This window comes from Symphalangus syndactylus, chromosome 7 (assembly GCF_028878055.3).
Source record: "Symphalangus syndactylus isolate Jambi chromosome 7, NHGRI_mSymSyn1-v2.1_pri, whole genome shotgun sequence".
Taxonomy (NCBI): Eukaryota; Metazoa; Chordata; class Mammalia; order Primates; family Hylobatidae; genus Symphalangus; species Symphalangus syndactylus.
Window position 1 is genome coordinate 10138903 of NC_072429.2, and position 16385 is coordinate 10155287.

At 43.5% G+C, this 16385-nt stretch overlaps 1 protein-coding gene across 7 annotated transcripts in view; it reads left to right on the forward strand.

Annotated features, from left to right (window-relative positions):
- NSD1 (nuclear receptor binding SET domain protein 1) overlaps window positions 1–16385 on the forward strand; it is a 174551-nt gene that overhangs the window by 44646 nt on the left and 113520 nt on the right. The window lies entirely within an intron of this gene.

Sequence of the window (16385 nt, forward strand, 5' to 3'; positions counted from 1 at the left end):
AATCATAACATTTCAGTGACTTCAGTGTTTTGAAATTGAGGGATTAAAATCTAAGATCTAAATATTCGATTCTTCTTCCTCTTTTTTTTTTTTTTTTTTTTGAGATGGAGTTTCACGCTTTTTGCCCAGGCTGGAGTGCAATGGCATGATCTCGGCTCACTGCAACATCCACCTCCCAGGTTCAAGCAATTTTTGAATCCCATAGTGCTGTGTTGGGATTACAGGTGTGATCCACCATGCCTGGCTATTCTTTTTTTTTTTTAAGAGACAGTATCTTGCTCTGTGGCCCAGGCTAGAGTGCCGTGGCAGTCATGACTTACTGCAGTCCTGAACTCCTGTGCTTAAGCAATCCTCTCATTTCAGCCTTCTAAGTAGCTAGTACCACAGGCACACACCACCACACCCGACCCCATTATTATTCTATTAATGTTTATAACTGTATAATTAGTATATAATCTGCATTTACCAGAAATCTGTAAAATCTGGTTGTGTCATTACTTTTCCTGATTATTGGTACAGTTAAAACCTAGAAAGGCTCATTCCTATAAGGGATACATTGTGTTGGAAGAGCTTATAACAACTTTGTTTTATATTTTGCCAAAAAGCCTTAGGATTCTTTTTTTTTTTTTTTTGAGACAGAGTCTCGCTCTGTCGCCCGGGCTGGAGTGCAGTGGCGCAATCTCGGCTCACTGCAAGCTCCGCCTCCCGAGTTCACGCCATTCTCCTGCCTCAGCCTCCGAGTAGCTGGGACTACAGGCGCCCGCCACCGCGCCCGGCTAATTTTTTGTATTTTTTAGTAGAGACGGGGTTTCACCGTGGTCTCGATCTCCTGACCTCGTGATCCGCTCGCCTCGGCCTCCCAAAGTGCTGGGATTACAAGCGTGAGCCACCGCGCCCGGCCAAGCCTTAGGATTCTTTAACTCGAGGGTGTAGTCCAGAGTCCAGGTCCAATTTCTAGAGTTCTGGAGGAGTGGCAGATACCCATTTCTTGGGGATCAGTCAGAATTGAGCTCATTAATTAATTGGAAACTTTTCGTTTCGGATGTTTCAGTGGTAAATGAAAACAATACCCCCCACTAGAATTCTTGTGAGGCTTCTGTTATATTACGTGTGAAAGATTACAGGTGTCACAAGTTACTTTCTTACTCATTAATTTATTAATTATGTGCTATGCACTGTTTTGTTTTGTTTTGGAGACAGGGTCTCTGTTGTCCAGGCTGGAGTATAGCTGTGCAGTGTTTTAAGTGCTGGGAATACTGTGATGAGCAGAATAGACATTGTGTCTGCCCTCATGGATCCTTCAGTAAAGTGAGAAAGGCAAACATCAAACAAGAATTGGGCCTGGCACAGTGACTAACGCCTATAATCCCAGCACTTTGGGAGGCTGAGGCGGGTGGGTCACTTGAGGTCAGGAGTTCAAGACCAGCCTCGCCAACCTGGTGAAACCCCGTCTACTAAAAATAGAAAAATTAGCCAGGTGTGGTGGTACATGCCTCCCAGTTGCTCGGGAGGCTGAAGCACGAGAATCGCTTGAACCTAGGAGGCAGAGGTTGCGGTGAGCCGAGATTGTGCCACTCCACTCCAGTCTGGGTGACAGAGTAAGACTCTCCCGAAAACAACAAAAAACAAAACAAAACAAAAAAACAGCAACAACAACAAGGATTGCTTGAGCCTGGGAGGTTGAGGCTGGAGTGAGCTATGATCATGCCACTGCACTCCAGCCTGGGTAATAGTTTCATACTCTTTCAAAGAAAAAAAAATCAGTATTAGATTGTATGTTCACAATTATATATGTGAGAACCTATATGTGTGGGAACTCTTCCTGCCAACCAGTGCCTAGAGTTTTCTCTCTGCTCTGATTACTCTCAACTCTCTCAAATTGCCTTTTAAAGAAATCTTGATTTCTGTTAAGATTTTAGAGCTATTTGTTTGTGTTTTTTGCTTAATTTTTTGCATATTCTGTTAATGCAAAAAATTGCATTAAATTATTATTATTATTTTTGAGATAGAGTCTTGCTCTGTCACCCAGGCTGGTGTGCAGTGGAGCAGTTTTGGCTCACTGCAACCTCCACCTTCCGGGTTCAAGTGATTCTCATACTACAACCTCCTGAGTAGCTGGGACTACAGGCATGCACTGCCACGCCTGGCTAATTTTTTTGTATTTTTAGTAGAGACAGAGTTTCATCATGTTGGCCAGGCTGGCCTCAAACTCTTGGGCCTCAAGTGATCTGCCCACCTTGGCCTGCCAAAGTGCTTGAATTATAGATGTGAGCCCCACTCCTGGCTGCATTAAAATATTTTAATAGACATATTTGATTGATTGATTGATTGGTTGATTGATTGATTGATGAGACGGAGTTTTGCTGTTGTTGCCTAGGCTGGAGTGCAATGGCGCGATCTCAGCTCACCACAACCTCTGCCTCCCGGGTTCAAGTGATTCTCCTGCCTCAGCCTCCTGAGTAGCTGGGATTACAGGCATGTGCCACCATGCCTGGCTAATTTTGTATTTTTAGTAGAGATGGGGTTTCTCCATGTTGGTCAGGCTGGTCTTGAACTCCCGATTTCAGGTGATCCACCTGTCTCGGCCTCCCAAAGTGTTGGGATTACAGGCGTAAGCCACTGCACCCGGCCTTTAATAGACATGTTTTAAACTTATAGGGATTAAGAAAAACCCCTAAAAATAAAAAACAAATTTATAATGATTTATAGTTAAAAGGATTTGTTGTTGAGACAGGGTCTCACCGTGTCACTGAGGCTAGAGTGCAGTGGAGTGATCACAGCTCACTGCATCCTCGACCTCCTCGGCTTAAGTGGTCCTTGTTTAATGTTTGTTTTTAAGAACATTAAAAAGTGCTTTGTTGAAAATGTTTGGTTTAGCACATTTTTATTGAGTACTGAGTAGGTGCTGGAGTTTAAAACATGAATAAGACAAAAAAAACAAAATAAGATTATTGTCTCTGCTGTTGAGACTCTTAGAATGTGGTATTAATATCAATGTAATGTGTCAAGTGCAGTAATAAGAGGTATGCACAGGGGGATCCAGAGCCTTAAGTAGGGGTAAAGTAGACCCAAGAGATGTTTCTTTGAGCTGAGTTATGAAGTATAAGTAGCTATTAGCCAGATAGGAAAATGAAGCATGCCTTAGATTGAAAAGTATGATCAAGTGCATGGAGGTGTGATAGCATAAGATTTATGTGAACTACAAAGTGTAAATCATGTGATGCAGCTTGGTCATAGTTTTTCCTAGGGTAGGAGTCAGATTAGGAAGGGCTTTATTTTTCATCCTAGGACCTTGAATTTAAGTTGTTGTTGTGTGTTTTTTTTTTTTTTTTGAGACGGAGTTTCACTCTTATTGCCCAGGCTGAAGTACAATGGCAGGATCTGAGCTCACCACAACCTCCGCCTCCTGGGTTCAAGCAATTCTCCTGCCTCAGCCTCCCTAGTAGCAGGGATTACAGGCATGCGCCACCATGCCCAGCTGATTTTGTATTTTTAATAGAGACAAGGTTTCTCCATGTTGGTCCTACTGGTCTCGAACTCTTGACCTCAGGTGATCCGCCCGCCTCAGCCTCCCAAAGTGCTGGGATTATAGGCGTGAGCCACTGCGCCCATCTAGTTTTGTTTTTTAAATTTTTATGTTTCAAAATAAATCATACACAGAACACAAGTATAAAACATAGAAAAAAAGATGGAGCTGCTTTGACTTGGAGCTTTCTTATCACCCTCTAATATTATTTTTATTATTTTATTTTTTGAGACTCGCTCTGTCGCTCAGGCTGGGGTGCAGTGGTGTGGTCTGGGCTGACTGCAATCTCCACCTCCAGGTTTCAAGCGATTCTCCTGCCTTAGCCTCCTGGGTAGCTGGGATTATAGGCACTGCCAACAAGCCTGGCTAATTTTTGTATTTTTATTTTTTATTTTATTTATTTCTTTTTTTTTGGACAGAGTCTCGTTGTGTTGCCCAGGCTGGAGTGCAGTAGCACGATCTTGGCTCACTGCAACCTCTGCCTCCTGGATTCAAGTGATTCTCCAGCGTCAGCCTCCCAAGTAGCTGTGATTACAGGCACATGCCACCACGCCTAGCTAGTTTTTTTGTATTTTTAGTAAAGACAGGGTTTCAGCATGTTCATCATGTTTGCCAGGCTGGTCTCAAACTCCTGACCTCAAGTGATCCACCCACCTTGGCCTCCCAAAGTGCTGGGATTACAGGCATGAGCCACTGCACCCGGCCTACTCACTGTTTCAATGAATGTCGTACCTTGGTATCTCGAGGGTCTTGCTATGTTGCTCAGGCTGGTCTTGAATTCCTTGGCTCAAGTGACCCACCTGCCTCGGCCTCCCAGAGTTTTGGGATTATAGGCGTGAGCCACTGCCTGTAAACTTGTAGTGACTTTGTCCTTTGTTTAGTCTGTTAATTACTGAGAGAGGTTTTTCCCACCCTGTGATTATAATTTTGTTATGTGTCCTGGTATTTCTGTTTTATTTTTATTATTTATTTATTTCATTTATTTGTTTATTTTGAGATGGCATCTCGCTCTGTTGCCCAGGCTAGAGTGCAGTGACATGATCTCAGCTCACTGCATCCTCCGCGTCCCGGGTTCAAGCAATTCTCCTGCCTCAGCCTCCCAAGTAGCTGGGATTACAGGTGCACGCCACCATGCCTGGCTAATTTTTGCATTTTTAGTACAGACAGGGTTTTGCCATTTTATCCAGGCTGGTCTTGAACTCCTGACCTCATGATCCACCCATCTCAGCCTCCCAAAGTGCTGGGATTACAGGCGTGAGCCACCGCGCCTGGCTAATGATGATATTTTAACAGATGAAGAGTTGCGTTTTCTAGATGAGCAAAAAAATGTGGTTTTTTTTTTTGAGATGGAGTCTCCCTCTGTAGCTCAGGCTGGAGTGCAGTTGTGTGATCTCGGCTCACTGCAAACTCTGCCTCCCAGGTTCACGCCATTCTCCTGCCTCAGCCTCCCGAGTAGCTGGGACTACAGGCACCTGCCACCATGCCTGGCTAATTTTTTGTATTTTTAATAGAGATTTCACCGTGTTAGCCAGGATGGTCTTGATCTCCTGACCTCGTGATCTGCCCGCCTCGGCCTCCCAAAGTGCTGGGATTACAGGCATTAGCCACCGCGCCCAGCCAAAATGTGGTTTCTTAAGGTGTAATCTACTCCTGGTAAAAATGATATGAATATTGTTGAAATGACAACAGATGAATTGGAACATCATGAAACTAGTTGATAAAGTAATATCCAGGTTTGAGGGGACTGACTCCACTTTTGAAAGAAGCTGTAGGCCAGGTGTGGTGTAATCCTAGCACTTTGGGAGGCCGAGGTTGGCGGATCGCCTGGGGCCAGGAGTTCAAGAGACCAGCCTGGCCAACATGGTGAAGCCCTGTCTCTACTAAAAATTAGCCGGGTGTGGTGGCACATGCCTGTAGTCCCAGATACACAGGAGGCTGAAGTACAAGAATCACTTGAACTCGGGAAGGAAGTTTGCAGTGAGCTGAGATTGTGCCACTGCATTCCATCCTCGGTGACAGTGACAGAGCAAGACTGTCTCCAGAAAACGCCCAAAAAGAGAGAAAGAAGCTCTACTGTGTGTAAAATAGTATCAAATGGCATTGAATGCTACAGAGAAATCAGGAAAGGAAGAGTCAATTGTCAGTCCATGTGGGAAACTTCATTATGGGTTTTTTTTGTTTGTTTTTTTTTGTTTTTTTTTTTTGTGGCAGGTTCTCACCTTGTCACCCAGGCTGGAGCGCATTGGCACAATCTCAGCTCACTGCAACCTCTAACTTGTGGGTTCAAGTGATTCTCCTGCCTCAGCCTCCTGAATAGCTGGGATTACAGGTGCCTGCCACCATGCCTGGCTAATTTTTTGTAGTTTTTGTAGAGATCAGGTTTTGCCATGTTGTCTAAGCTGTTTTGAACTCCTGACCTCAAGTGATCTGCCCTCCTTGGCTTCCCAAAGTGCTGGGATTACAGGTGTGAGCCACTGTACTTGGCTGCATTGTGGTCTTACTTTAAGAAATTGCTGCGGTGGGTTCTGTGCTATTTCCTGTAATCCCAGCACCTTGAGAGGCCAAGGCGGGTGGATCACTTGAGCACAGGAGTTTGAGGCCATCTGGGGAAACATAAAAATTTAAAAAATTAGCCGGGCGCGGTGGCTCACACCTGTAATCCCAGCACTTTGGGAGGCCCAGGTGGGCGGATCACGAGGTCAGGAGATCGAGACCATCCTGGCTAACACGGTGAAACCCATCTCTACTAAAAATACAAAAAATTAGCCGGGCGTGATGGTGGGTGTCTGTAGTACCAGCTACTCAGGAGGGTGAGGTAGGAGAATGGCGTGAACCCGGGAGGCGGAGCTTGCAGTGAGTGGAGATTGTGCCACCGCACTCCAGTCTGGGTGACAGAGTGAGACTCCGTCTCAAAAAAAAAAAAATTAGCTGGTCATAGTGGTATGCACTTTTAGTCCCAGTTACTCGGGAGGCCAATGCTAGAGGACCGCTGGAACCCAGGAGGCAGAGGCTACAGTGAGTTGTTTTTGTCCCACTGCATTCCAGCTTGGGCAACAGTTGAGTGAGACTCTGTCTCAGCAAAAACAAACAAACAAACAAAAAAACCCAGAAATTGCTACAGCCGTTCTGACCTTCAGCAAGCAGCCATGAACACTGAGGCAAGACCCTCCATCAGCATAAAGCTTGCAGCTCAGATGATCATTTTTCAGAGACAGAGTTTTGCTCTCTTTCCCAGGCTCAAGTACAATGATAAAACCGTAGCTTGCTGTAACCTGAAAATCCTGGACTCAAGTGATTGTTTTGCCTAGAACTACAAGGTTGTGCCAGCACCCCCAACTAAGTCTGGCTTTGTTTGTTCCTCCCCTCCCCCTCCCCTCCCCTCCCCTCCCCTCCCCTCCCCGCTTTTTAAAATTTTTATTTTATTTTTATTTTTTCAAATGGGGTCTCTCTCTGTCACCTAGGCTGGAGTGCAATGGCGCAATCTCAGCTCACTGCAACCTCCATCTCCCGGGTTCGAGTGATTCTCCTGCCTCAGCCTACTTAGTAGCTGGGATTACAGGCGCCCGCTATTACACCTGGCTAATTTTTGTATTTTTAGTAGAGACAGGGTTTCACTACGTTAGTCAGGCTGGTCTCGAACTTCTGACCTCAGGTGATCCTCCCACCTCGGCCTCCCAAAGTGCTGGGATTACCGGTGTGAGCCACTGTGCCTGGCCTCTTTTTTTGTTTTTTTAAATAAAGATGAGGTCTCACTTATATTGCCAAGTATGGTCCTGAAGTCCTAGGCCCAAGCAGTCTTCCTGCCTTGGCTTCTGAAAGTGCTGGGATTACAGGTGTGAACCCCCACAACCAGCCTCAGTTAAGGGGTAAAATTTTTTTGTTTGTTTTTTTTAGTGATGAGTTCTTGTTATATTGCCCAGGCTGGATATTCTTTTCTTTTAGCAGTATATATTTTTTTCCCCAAAATTTATACATTGAATACAACAAAGCATTCTTAATTTATGTTATTTTTAATATATAATGCTGTTGTACACAGACTACTGTGTAGTGTAAATCTAACTTTTATATATGTATTGTGAAATTGAAGCATTCTCGTGACTCACTTTATCGCAATATTTGCATTGTTGTGGTGGTCTTGAAATCAAACCTGCAGTATCTCCAAGGTATGCTTTTGCAAGTTTTTGTGTGGACATGTGTTTTCATTATTCTTGGGTATTGTATACTTAGGAGTAGAGTTACTGCATCATATGGTCATTCTGTGTTTAAGAAAAAATTTTATTTTCAATGTTTGTGTGTACATAGGTATATATATTTATGATATACATGAGGTATTTTGGTACAGACATGCAATATGTAATAATTACATTAGGGTAAATGGAGTTACCATTCTCTCAAGGATTTATCCTTTGTGTTATAAACAATCTAATTATACCCTTCTTATTTTAAAATATACAGTTAAATTATTATCAACCTGTTGTGCTATCAAATTCTAGTTCTTACTCATTATTTCTAATTTTTTTTTTGGACTTAATGAATCATCTATTCTTTTGTTTTCTTTAACCATCCTCACTTCCCTCCATCTTTCTACTTCCCTTCCTAGCCTCTAGTAACCATTTCTCTGTTGTCTATCAGCATGAGTTCTGTTGTTTTAATTTTTAGTTCCCACCAATAAGTGAGAACACATGAAGTTGGTCTTTCTGTGCCTGACTTATTTCATCTAACATAATGATCTCCAGTTCCATCTATGTTGTTGCAAATGATAAGATCTCATTCTTTTTCATGGCTGAATAGCACTCCATTATGTATATGTACCACATTTTCTTTATTTATTCATCTGTTGAACACTTAGGTTATTTCCAAATCTTGGCTATTATGAACAGTGCTGCAATAAACATGGGAGGGCAGATGTCTATTTGAAATACTGATTTCCTTTCTTTTCTGTATATAGCTAGTCGTGGGATTGCTGGATCATATGGTAGCTCTATTTTTAGTTTTTTGAGGAACCTCCAAACTGTTCTCTAGATTTGTACTAATTTACATTCCCACCAACAATATATGAGGGTTCCCTTTTCTCCACATCCTTTTATTCTTTTCTGTCTTTTGGATAAAAGCCATTTTATCTGTTTGAGATGGTATCTCATTATAGTTTTGATTTGCATTTCTCTGATGATCAGTGATACTGAGCACCTTGTCATATTCTTGTTTGCCATTTGTGTGTCTTTTTGAGTAATTTCTATTCAGATCTTTTGTCCATTTTTAGGAAAACTGTTTGATTGTTATATTTTTCTTTTAGAGTTGTTTGATATCCTCACATATTCTAGTTATTTGTTTTGGGTTTTTGTTTTTTTCCCTTGGAGACAGGATCTCACTCTGTCACTTAGGCTGGTGTGCAGTGGCGCAGTCATGGCTCAGTGCAGCCTTGACCTCCCAAGCTCACGCATTCCTCCCAGTTTACCCTCCCAAGTTGCTGAAACTACAGACGTGTGCTACCATGTCTGCCTGGTATGTGTGTGTGTGTGTGTGTCTGTGTGCGTGTGCGTGTGCACGCAAGGATGGGATCTTGCCAAGGTTGATCTTGAAATCCTGGCCTTGAGCGATCACCCACCTTGGCCTCCCAAAGTGCTAGGATTGCAGGCATGAGCCACCACGCCTGGCCTTTTCTTGTTTATAAATGAGATTATGTATTTATACTTGGGTTGATTTGATGACCTTATTCTTAAATATGGGTAGTTTAAGCTGTGGAAAAGTTTTAGTAGGCTTTGGATATCATATAAATCAAGCGTCTAAATGGATGTTTTTGTCTTATATATTGCTGTCGTCTCTTTATAACAACTTAATTTTATGGGAGTTTTTGGTAACTAAAACAATCACTGAGTCCTTAGAGTTGCGATAATTTCTATGATAATTGTTATGTAAAGCATTAGTACTTCCTCCACTTCCCCTCGTCTTTACCTCAAGTTGTGTATCATATAGATTCTCAGGAAGTTTTTTTTTTTTTTTTTTTTACTTTTTTTTATTAATTTTTTTGCATACAAAAACAATAAACATTTTCTAAAAATACATACAAACAAAAAGATGCGTATCAAACATATTAGGAAGGTTGCACATGGGAAGTCGGGGAATAGAAATGGGGTGTGGGAGTTAAAATAAATGAGAGAGGGACTTTATATGGATCAGTGATAATAACTCAATCCTCTATTTGACAAAGAAGAGGGAGAAGGAAGAGGAAGAAAAAGAAAGTGGGATAAAGGATCAGAAAGGGAGGAAAATAGAAAAAATTAGAGTATGACTCCAGGGTAGACCTGTTTTGTTGTCACTGAGTTGGTTGGTTGGTTTGTCTGTTGTATTCTTCATGTTTCGCCAAGTTGGCCAGACTGGTCTCGAACTCCTAGCCCGAAGTGATCAACCCGCCTCACCCCCCAGAGTGCCGGGACCACAGGCGTGAGCCACCACGTCCAGCCCCCACATTGCTTCTGGCCTCCGTGGTAGACCTCCCAGACGGAGCGGCCAGGCAGAGGAGCTCCTCACTTCTACCCAGACACGGGGCGGCCGGGCAGAGGAGCTCCTCACTTCCCAGACGGGGCGGCCAGGCAGAGACGCTCCTCACTTCTTCCCAGACGATAGGTGGCCGGGCAGAGGCGCTCCTCACTTCCCAGACTATGGGTGGCCGGGCAGAGGCGCTCCTCACTTCCCAGACGATGGGTGGCCGGGCAGAGGCGCTCCTCACCTCCCAGACGATGGGTGGCCGGGCAGAGGCACTCCTCACTTCCCAGATGGGGCGGCCGGGCAGAGGCGCTCCTCACCTCCTAGATGATGGGTGGCCGGGCAGAGGCGCTCCTCACCTCCCAGACGATGGGTGGCCGGGCAGAGGCACTCCTCACTTCCCAGATGGGGCGGCCGGGCAGAGGCGCTCCTCACCTCCCAGACGATGGGTGGCCGGGCAGAGGCGCTCTTCACCTCCCAGACGATGGGTGGCCGGGCAGAGGCACTCCTCACCTCCCAGACGATGGGTGGCCGGGCAGAGGCGCTCCTCACCTCCCAGACGATGGGTGGCCGGGCAGAGGCGCTCCTCACCTCCCAGACGAGGCGGCCGGGCAGAGGCGCTCCTCACTTCCTCCCGGACGGGGTGGCCGGGCAGAGGCGCTCCTCACCTCCCAGACGATGGGAGGCCGGGCAGAGGCGCTCCTCACTTCTTCCCAGACGGGGCGCCCGGGCAGAGGCGCTCCTCATTTCTTCCCAGACGGGGCGGCCGGGCAGAGGCGCTCCTCACTTCTCAGGAAGTTTTTTTTAAAAAACTGTGGCTGGGTGCGGTGGCTCATGCCTGTAATCCCAGTACTTTAGGAGGCCGATTCGGGTGGCTTGATTGAGCTCAGGAGTTTGGAACCAGCCTGGGCATCATGGTGAAACCCCGTCTCTACAAAAAATATATAAATGTCGGGTGCTGTGGCTCACTTCTGTAATCCCAGCACTTGGGAGGTGGAGGCCAGTGGATCACCTGAGGTCAGGAGTTCGAGACCAGCCTGGCCAACATGGTGAAACCTTGTCTCTCTTAAGAATACAAAAATTAGCCGGGCATGGTGGCAGGTGCCTGTAATCCCAGCTACTCGGGAGGCTGAGGCAGGAGAATCGCTTGAACCTAGGAGGCGGAGGTTACATTGAGTTGAGATTGTGCCATTGCAGTCCAGCCTGGGGGACGAGAACGAGACTCCGTCTCAAAAAAACAAAACCAAATATATATTTGTTTTTTTTTGTTTGTTTTTTTGAGACAGAGACCAAATATATATTATATGTATAAAATATATATTTGTTTTTGTTACTATATATTTATATATATTATATATCTATAAATCAGCCCAGTGTGGTGGTGTGCGTCTGTAGTCCCAACTACCTGGGAGCCTGAGGGGGAAGGATTGCCTGAGCCCAGGAGGTGGAAGCTGCAATGGGCTATGATCGCACCATTGCACTCCAGCCTGCGTTACATGGGGAGACCCTGTCTCAGAAACGAAAAAGAAAAAATTGTTGCGCTGTAGCTATTTTTTAATATTTAGCTGAACTGTAATTTTTGGATATGTCTGGGAAAAGATTGATATCCAAGGACTATATTCAATTTCATTAAAATAGAAAGCATATCCCATATGACCAGGAACATAGTTGAACAAGTTTAGATTTTTTTAAAAAATCCTCAGAAGTGCAACATAGGTTTAATTTGTAACTGTTGCTAGAAAAATTCATTAGTGAAAGTAAAGATCTGGTCTAAAATTACTTTAAACAGAGCTTTTGGCTCAAGAGCCACTTCTTAGAGTTGTAGAGATGTGTTAAGCCTTTAATGATTTTCGAAGATGGTAGTGACGAGCTTTTCTGGATTAGTTTAATGTAAAGTGATACATCACTGTCAGTGAAATAAAGAAGGAATATAAGGTGGCCGTGGTGGCTCAGGCCTGTAATGCCAGCACTTTGGGAGGACAAGGTAGGAGGATTGCTTGAGACCAATAGTTCGAAAGCAGCCTGGGGAACACAGGGAGATGTTGTCTCTATTAAAAATAAATCATCCGGGTGTGGTGTGTGCCTTTAGTCCCAGCTATTCGAGTTGCTGAAATCAATACGCCACTGCACCCCAGCCTGGGTGACAGACCGAGGCCGTGTCTCAAAAAACAAACCAACAAACAAAAAGAAAATAATGGGAAGTTTTAAATCTAGTTAGCTTTTAGATTGGATTTAAACACTTTGCAAACAAATTCTAGCCATATTTGTTTCTAATGCAAAAAACACGGTCTTTAGAGTTACTCAGATATGGATTTAAATTCTGATCTTTACAACTGTGACTTAACTTTTTTTTTTTTTTTTTTTTTGAGATGGAATCTCACTGTGTTGCCCAGGCTGGAATGCAGTGGTGCGATCTTGGCTCACTGCAACCTCCGCCTCCCAGGTTCAAGCAATTCTTCTGCCTCAATCTCCCAAGTAGCTGGGATTACAGGCACCCACCACTATGCTCGGCTAATCTTTGTATTTTTAGTAGAGATGGGGTTTCACCATGTTTGCCAGGCTGGTCTTGAACTCCTGACCTCCGATGATTCTCCCACCTTGGCTTCCCAAAGTGCTGGGATTACAGGCATGAGCCACCGCACCCGGCCTGTGACTTAACCTTTTTGAGCCTCAGTTTCTTTATTTGCAAAATTGAGATAATGCTGTCTTGTAAGGTTGTGAAGGGTAAGCAAGATAATGTATGTGTATTAGTTTTGGGGAGGTGTTGTAACACAATACCACAAAGTGGCTGGCTTAAACAGCAGAAATTCTCTCTCAGTTCGGGATCTAGAAATACAAACTCAAGTTGTCAGCACATTGTTTTGAGGACTGTGAGTGTGTATCTGTCCCTGTCTCCTAATGTCTGACCTCAGGCTTTCCTTGGTTAATAGATTGTGTTCTGTCTGTGTTTTCACATTGTCTTCCCTCTATTTGTGCCTGTCTTTGTTTCCAAATTTCTCCATTTTCTTAGGAAACAATTGCATTGAATTAAGGCCCACCCTTGTGACTTCATCTGGATCAACTGCAAAGACCCTACTTCCAAATAAGATCACATTCACAGCTACTGGGTTAGGGAGGAGTATATCTTGTGTGTGTGTAGGATGGCAGTGTACATAGAATTCAGCCCAATACCATGTATAAAAAAGGCTTAGCACCAGTATATTAGTTCCAACTGGACCTATAGACATATAGAAAAAGCCATTCTGAAATCTGCCAGTCCTGCCATTCTAAGCCTGGAAGATGCCACTCTTTACTTACATCTTCTCTGATCTCTTTTCCCAAGTGTCTTGAGATCTGGAATTGTGACTTATTTGTCTTTGTGTCTCTTGTTGAGCTTTGTACATAGGTGTTTACTAAGTTTGTGTGTAGTTGAATTATGGGCTTAAATGGGTTTATTTTGGCATCTGTCTCTGAGAGATAAAATTTTTAAGCTGGTCTTAAAGTCATCTTGCTTTTTTAAACCGTTGTTCTTATTTCCACTATTTTCATGTTTAGAAGCTTTTCTATTAAGATCAGTTGGATTTGGTTATTATTGTCTATGAATGAAAGTATTAATGTGTATTTATATAGATTTATTTTTCCAGTGGGTTTGCATATGTTATTTTATTTGGTCATGTAAATTTTTCAAGATAGAAGGAAGCAAATACGGGTTTGTTAAAATCTTTACTCATGGTACCATCAATTTAATGAAACTTTAAAATTTGTGTTTCTCAATGGCCTTGTTATTTAAAATTTTTTTTAAGGTCATCATTATTGCTTCAGCATAGTTTATAATGGATCATATAGTATATGTATAGCTGTGTTATTATCTTTAATATATGACATCTTAGCATATTTCATAGAGTTGTCATAGCATAATATTTTTTTGGTTATATAGATGAGAGGTTTCTATGTTGGCCAGGCTGGCCTTGAACGCCCAGCCTCGCCTCCTTATGCACCAGGACAACAGGCCTGAGCCACCACGGCTCCTAGCGTAATTTTTTAAAATAGATCTCTTGGTGGATGTTAACTTTTGTCATTTAAAAAAAAAAAAACTGCTTTAACAGCTAGGGCAACGTGGTTCTATTCCATCTCTACAAAAAATACAAAAATTTTCCAGGCATGTTGGTGAGCATTGGAACGCTGAGATGGGAGGTTGGCTTGAGCTCAGGAGGCGAAGGTTGCAGTGAGTGAAGATTGCACCATTGCACTCCAGTCTGGGAGGCAGAGTGAGAACCTGTCTCAAAAAAACACACAAAAAAACCAACCAAACAAAAACCTGCTTTAAATATCTTACCCTATAATTAGGAATTATAGGAAATTACTTTGAATTATTTTTGGGAGTTAAAATACTGGGAGCTGAATTACTAGTTATTCGTTTTGATAGTGTATTATAGAGTAGGTGTTACTTTCCCAATTTTGTGGCTTAGGAAACTGAGGCCAAATTAACAGACTTTTTGAAGGTGACACAGTTTGTAATGGAGTCAGAAGAGAGGATTTATTACTGCTTTCTCTGGTTCTGTGGTTCTGGCTATTGTCTTTACCTGATACCACTGACATTCTTTCTCCTCTGCCTATTGAATGCATGTATTTTATGATTATACTTCCGAAAATACAATGTAATCTTTTTGTAGTAGTTCTCTGAGGAGAAGACAGAACCAACAACATGTGCTAGATTGGTTATGGTTAAATTCGTCATAAAGCATATAATAATAATGAGGTTTTGTTGTTATTGGATAACAGGAGAGTGGTTTAAGAATTTAGGCTCTGGAGTTGTATCTCCCCAGGTTTGAATCCTTGGTTCTGTCACTTAATAACTATGTAACCACAGGCATGTAGTAAAATAATGGGTAATAATGTATTTAAGAGGAACAGTGCCTTGCATGTAGCAAACATCATGTTACTTAATGTATTTGAAGTCATTTAGGACTTGAATAAATAAGCAAGTTCCATATTTAGCAGTGCCAAATAAATCATTTTAAATAATCAAAAATCAAATTATATAATAAATTTATTGGAACCTACCCAGATTGCAATTTTCAGTACAGATAAAATATTTGTCTTTCCCATCGATTCTTGGTGTCTCTTAAAGTTTCAAAGTCAATTAACTTTGAAGTTGTATTCTGAGAATTTACTTGATAACCATCAAAATGGTCCCTTAGGTTTTTTTTTAAGACAGATCTCGCTCTGTAGCACAGGCTGGAGTGCAGTGGGCATGAACATGGTCCACTGCAGCCTCGAACTCTTGGGTTCAAGCAATCCTCCTACCTGTCTCCCAAGCAGCTGGGAGTACAGGCATGCACCACCATGCCCAGCTAATTTTTTTAATTTTTTGTAGAGACGGGGTCTGACATGTTGTCCAGGCTGATCTCAAACTCCTAGGCTGGAGTGATCCTGTCACCTCAGCCTCCCAAAGTGCTGGAATTTACAGGCAAGAGCCACAGCATCTGGCCCCCTTAGGGCTTTTTATTTTATTTTATTCTTTTTACTTTTGAGGCAGAGTCTAACTCTGTTGTCCAGGCCGGCGTGCAGTGGCGCAATCTTGGCTCACTGCAACCTCTGCTTCCCGGGTTCAAGCAATTCTCTTGCCTCAGCCTCCCGAGTAGCTGGGATTACAGGCATGCGCCGCCATGCCTGGCCAATTTTTATATTTTTTTCTCTTTTTAGCAGTGACAGGGTTTCGCTGTGTTGGCCAGGCTGGTCTCAAACTCCTGGCCTCAAGTTATCTGCCCACCTCGGCCTCCCAGGGTGCTGGGATTATAGACGTGAGCCACTGTGCCTGGCCCCTTAGAGCTTTTTAAAAGAAAGTAAGATGTAGTTCTTGTTTCATTTTCTAGTAGCTCTGTATACATGGGGAACTAATCCCAGTTTTTTTTTTTTTTTTCTGAGACGGAGTCTCGCTCTGTTGCCCAGGCTGGAGTGCAGTGGCACCATCTCGGCTCACTGCAAGCTCCGCCTCCCGGGTTCACGCCATTCTCCTGTCTCAGCCTCCCGAGTAGCTGGGACTACAGGTGCCTGCCACCATGCCCAGCTAATTTTTTATTTTTAGTAGAGACGAGGTTTCACCGTGTTAGCCAGGATGGTCTCGATCTCCTGACCTTGTGATCTGCACTTCTCGGCCTCCCAAAGTGCTGGGATTACAGGCGCGAGCCACTGCACCCAGCTTTTTTTTTTTTTTTTTTTTTTTTTTTGAAGAGTCTCTCTGTCACCCAGGCTAGAGTACAGTGGCTCTTGGCTCGCTGCAACCTCCGCCTCCCGGGTTCAAGCGATTCTCCTGTCTCAGCCTCCCAAGTAACTGAGTGGGATTACAGGTGCCTGCCAACATGCCCGGCTAATTTTTGTATTTTTAGTAGAATGA